The following is a 6,000-nucleotide window of genomic DNA, read 5'->3' as shown; positions in this document are numbered from 1 at the left end:
GGTGAGAGCGTCAAGGCCAAAGTACTGAACAGATTATCTCTGTCAATGACTTCTAATGTTTTTACTCTCACATCTACTAAATTTTTTTTGAAAAACTGTGTATCCTATCACATATATAAGTTGACCTCTAAAATGTCTCATCATAAGTTTACGTGAGTGCAAAGAATATAATTTCTGGCACACTATCCATACAGGAACTGGCATTTTAAAATAAAACCATTAGACCCTGTGGCGTAGCCGTTAAGTGCATGTGCTCCGCTGCTGGCGGCCGGGGTTTGGATCCCATGCAGGCACCGGGCACTGCTTGTCGAGCCTTGCTGTGGCAGCATCCCATATAAAGTGGAGGAAGATAGGCACAGATGTTAGCCCAGGGCCAGTCTTCCTCAGCAAAAAGAGGAGGATTGGCATGGGTGTTAGCTCAGGGCTGATGTTCCTCACACACACAAAAAACCATTACATCACTCAAATGTACTCAATGGAATATAAATACCATACCATACATTTTTAAAGTACTAACAAATAAAAGTTTAACCCTGCTTTTCCCCTGAAATTATATTTCCATTCTACTTCTCCCACAAAATAGCATCCTAATGATGTATTTTTATTCTTAAGAGTGGTTTGATTATTATACTTCTTTGCAACAAAAATATGTATATGTCTCTAAGTTAAAAACATTCTTCTAAATTGAGTATTACAATTATTAGTTCATGATTGATTAAAACATTATAAAATTGATAATTTATTAAAAATAAGTAAAACTGTATTAAACATGACAAAGATCTGGGAGTGAATTTTATGGTACTTTGAGAAGAAGAGGTTTCCCAAGATCCGTATTTCAAATGTTCCCTATGGTGCCCCAGAAACTTTTAAAATTGGAGGCAACTACATGGGTTGCTTTCCAACCTAACATGGTGTTCAAGATTATAGTGAAGCAATGGGGGTAAAAAGCTGGCTCTTTTTCATTGTTTTAGATTATATGGCACTCTAGCAATTTGTAAAACTTGAGGTGATGCATCACTAAGATGGTGGTAAGTGGAGAACTTTGCCTTTTTTTTTTTTGGAAAATAAACATGATTATGAAAAGGGAGAAGGGAAATTTTCCCTTTGCCCATCATCCTCACTTGGACTTGATACTTTATTCTCTTCAGAATAAACATTAAACTCAAAACAGCTTTACCAAACAAATTTATAGAGACTGACAGGGAGTTTGTTACTTCTCAGTATATAGATACCAGCACACCAACTACTGCTTTAACTTAATCTTCTGGTTCCAGGAATAATTTACTATGTTATCCTTCATAGCTATTGATCTTCCTGAAGACCTCAACTAATTACATGGTGAAACATACTAAAAGATTTCCTACTCTCTCACTAAGGTGTATGAGAAATGGTAGGTTTGGAACTCTGTCAGTGACTCTTTCTGGAGTTGTAACTCTTGGACAGTGGGCTACCCCTTTTCTCTAGAGGCCCTGTGTCTCATACACAATTCAGGTTTTGGATCTCTATCTACAGAAGGTATTTCCCTACCCTCTCATAGAAATTTTTTTGTGTGTGTGAGGAAGATTAGCCCTGAGCTAACATCAGCTGCCAATCCTCCTCTTCTTGCTGAGGAAGATTGGCCCTGGGCTGACATCTGTGCCCATCTTCCTCTACTTTACATGGGATGCCGCCATAGCATGGCTTGACAAGCGGTGCATTGGTGCATGCCCAGTATCCGAACCTGCGAACCCCAGGCTGCGGAAGAGGAGCACGCAAACTTAACCGCTACGCCACTGGGCTGGCCCCTCATAGAAATTTTTGACCATGACATTGGTTAAGCAACTCTGCCTTTTTAGAAAATAAATCTTACAGGAACAAATTTTACTACTTTGAAATAACAATGAAAATCTCCAAGGAAAACAGTTTAGTTGATCGTTATAGGTTCTAGAACCAAAGGAGTACCATGATATTAAATTCTAATAAACTTCAGAGCCCACTCAGAGCACAAGATTGTTACCCAGAGGTCAATTCTCACGTCTACTTGATCCATATGGTAATAATAAAATGTGGCTGGAATTCACATCCTCATTATTACTTGCCCTTTGTTGTCCATGCTTTCCCAGAAAGTACAAGATTATTAAAAATAGTTTCTTCTAGAGTTTCTCTGATCAAATATGAAGGTTAACAGTCCCTGTGTACCTAAGAAATCTAGGCCAATTCTACCAATCAAGAACCTGAACAAGTTAAATTATTTTCAAGGTTGAGCTAATAGGCTGCATAACCCAATTATATTTGACAGACAATTCTTATTTAAACAGTGTTATTATTTGTTTAAGGCTTAAAACACGTATACTTCCTCCACCCAATTAAGCATTACTATCTAGCAAACAGAACGAAGGTACCAGTCCCCATCCCTGATTGATACCTTTATTTATTTATTCCTGAGGAAGATCAGCCCTGAGCTAACATCCAAGCCAATCCTCCTCTTTTTGCTGAGGAAGACTGGCCCTTAGCTAACATCCGTGCCCATCTTCCTCCACTTTATGTGGGACACCACCACAGCATGGCCTGACAAGCAGTTCATCGGTGTGCGCCCGGGATCCAAACCCAGGCAGCCAGCAGGGGAGCGTGCGCACTTAACTGCTATGCGACAGGGCCGGCCCCTCTGACTGATACCTTTAAACAATGGACCCAATGGTATCAAGAGTTCTGAGGACAAAGGAAAGAGAGGAGTTGGGCTGTAGCTCCCTATACAGTATGATTACCCAAAATATTTGAATATGATGATCCATCCTTTCATGGTATAGTTTAAGGCAGTATTCCCAAGAAGTCTGAAAGTCCTCCTACTTCCTCAGGATACAAATAGATGCTGCAGGGGGGAAAAGTGGCAAGATTTCTCAGAACCTCTAATATGGACCCTCTGAATCTCCAAGATGGGAGTATAACATGCAAAATATCCCAGGTTTCTTGGGCAGATTAGCATCCCAGGATCCGTGGAACACTTTGGGAAACTCTGGTCTGGAGCATAAGTTCGCCCTAAGACACAGGATGTCACCTAGTTACCACAGGGAATGTCCTAGATCTACGTGGTATGCTTTTGCAAATTACTTTTTCAGTCTACTTAAATTATCTTTGAATTGTCATATTAACGTTAAAGGTCAGGATGAGTCAGGTCTACCAAGGGAAAATACATCGAGGAAACAAATAACACTCAGTTTATGCCTGGGGATTGTTTACAAATGATTGTGTACAGTAATATTCTCTTTCATAGCATATGTGCATCCTTGCCCCCTGGAAAGATAGCCCTCAGTGGAGCATAACAAATAAAACAAAGATTCAAGTATCTGGCAAAAAAAAAACCAAAACAGCAAATTGTCTACCTTAATCCTGCATGTAAAGTAGTACAAAAATCTACCATTAGTTTACTATTTTGGAACTCACTGGATTAACCGTTTGTTAAAGTATTTAAGCAGGTACTGCAAACTCTCTCACATAAAGCACTTCTTTATGAAAGTGCTTTACCAAGATCCTAAACTCACTCCTGCTGGCTTAAAAGAATCAAAGTCTTGTTTTCAGATCTTCAAATGACATGAAAGTGATTTTAAAAAAAAGTGTTTTAAACTCTCAGTTCCAGAAAATTAAGCATTTGATCTACTATTGGAAAGAGAAATCTAATTAATTTAAGATGAATTCTAATACAGTAAAGACTTAAAGAGAAAGAAAATAATTTAGATTCTTCTTTTTTATTTCTGTTAACTAGCCATGGGAAGTTTCTTTATTTTTCACTTTGCAAACAAACAAGTTCTAGATTGTCAGTTCCACTAAATTACACCTTAAATGTAGTCAGAACTATCCTGAAGTAACTTTAAACTGATGCAGAGGTAGAAAATATTCAATGCAATACTCAAGCATCATAAATTCAAAGCCAAAGCTACTACTAACTTTTTGTAGTCAAAATTGAATAACTTTTCAGTCACTATTTTGCAACAGTTTATAATCACTTTTCTTAATCTGTGAGAAATTACTTTTTTCAAATTGATGACAAATGTAAGTTTATAATCAAAAAGCAAAACGTGCTCTTAAGATCAAAGAAGAAAGTTTCCGACATTTGGGGGATGTTATTATGCCTCAGGAAGGCACAAAAGACCAAAAAAGTCAGTCTTAGAGGCTTAGAATTGCTATATGCTACCATTTTACATCCTTGGTAAGTATAACAGCAAGTTCTCTCAGTACCAAAATCATCACTTCCCACTGAGGACATGACTCCATATTACTAACCTAAAATCTGAAACACTAGAGAGAAAACTAGCCAGTTGGCCTAACACGTTTGTTTCTGTGTGGGAAGTTTCCAAGATTCTTGGAACTTACTATATAAGTAAGTTAAGGACTGTGGTCAAACAAAGCAATTAGATCTTGCTGTTCAAAGCAAGCATATAGCAAAACACTGCTATCTGAACACAGTCAAGAACAGGGAAGAAAAAAATATCCACATATTTTAACCAAAATTGTACATTGCAGCTCAAGCACCATATCCTCTCTTAGAAACTATTGATTTTTAAGCTAGACACAAATTTGACCAAATGCTTTTCCAACACCCAATAACCTAAAAGAGGGATACAAGCTACTAGGCAGTTTTGAAGCAAGGAGGAACAAAAATCATTAAAAGCAGCCAAATTTATTTTAAAAACCAGTCTGAGGCAAGTGGAGAGGTAACAGTCCTCCATACTGGGGCAGGATTGAAGGATATTGCTGTATGTATATTAACAAGTGGTGCTGAGTCAAAGGATGAAGACATCAGATCTTTGTTTATATACTACCAATATGCCCAAGAGGACTGCAGGATGTATTTAAGAAGGCAGGACAATTTTTATCCAATACATTTAAAATATGAAAGACTACTTTCATGCTTAGAGGCACACAGCTACCCAATATACCAAAATACACTGCTATACCAAAAATCTCATTCCTTCAGCCTTTATGACAGGCATGGACATGTTGGTGTTATCCAATTTATAAGAAATTGGAATCTTTTTTAAATAATGGAGACTGCTAAATCAAGAATCCACTAGCAAGTGGGTAACTGAGGATGTTTTCGGGAAAATTCTAAGGACTTTTCCAGGGCTGGAATGCTAGGCCCAAAAGTGACTGTAGGCAAGGCTGCCCAGGAAATGTCTCTCAACTCCCAAAGAGTGGAGTTGGTATAGCTGGTTTTTTATCCTGAGATTAGAAAACAGACAAGACTAGAAACACCTGTGGAGTCAGGATAATGTCAGTTACTCTAATGCTGATCCAGAGAATGCTGGTCAATACCTTAGGGCGTTTACAGAAACCCTATACTAAGAGGCACATTCTATCTGCGTGTAGCTACATAAACGCCTTTAAATAAAGACATGTTAATATTTCTGTTTTATACTGATAGTCAAGAAACTGCAGTGTTTAACCTTCTCTTGCTTAAAGTGTTTCCCAGAGTAGGATGGTGAGGTAGTGCTCAAAATTCTCTTTAAATCCTTTCAATCACATCATGCAGAAAGACTCAATGTGGTGTTTATGTGTTTTTTACTCTCACCTAACATGATTTACTAATCACACCTTTTAATAAATTCGGAGGGTAGACTTTGGTCTCAGTTTTCACAGGCAATACTACATAGCTGGAATTTAATAACACTGCTTTGTTTTCATTATGTTTTAAGGTAATCTATTCACAGAAAGGACACAAATTTGCCATTTACCAAAGTGATATGCTTCCTTTTAAAAATATTGACATTTTCCTTTTTAAAAAAAGTGAGTTGTTTTTAAGAAAAGTATTGAATAAATAATACTTTTAAATATAAATTTAGAATGGTATGTGGAAATGATAAAAATCCATCAAGATCATTCCAGTGTCCGAAGTTTAGAAAACTCGGCTTTAAAGTCTAGTTATCACATACATGAATCAAAAGTTATTTTATAAACTACCCAAATAGTAATTCTGTGACCAGCAGAACTCTTTCCTCTGACTAATGTTAAGGGACACGAACAATA

Source organism: Ceratotherium simum, chromosome 28 (assembly GCF_057802395.1).
Source record: "Ceratotherium simum simum isolate JZ-2026a chromosome 28, ASM5780239v1, whole genome shotgun sequence".
NCBI lineage: Eukaryota > Metazoa > Chordata > Mammalia > Perissodactyla > Rhinocerotidae > Ceratotherium > Ceratotherium simum.
The sequence above is the reverse complement of the archived record's forward strand: the minus strand, read 5'-3'. Positions refer to the sequence as shown.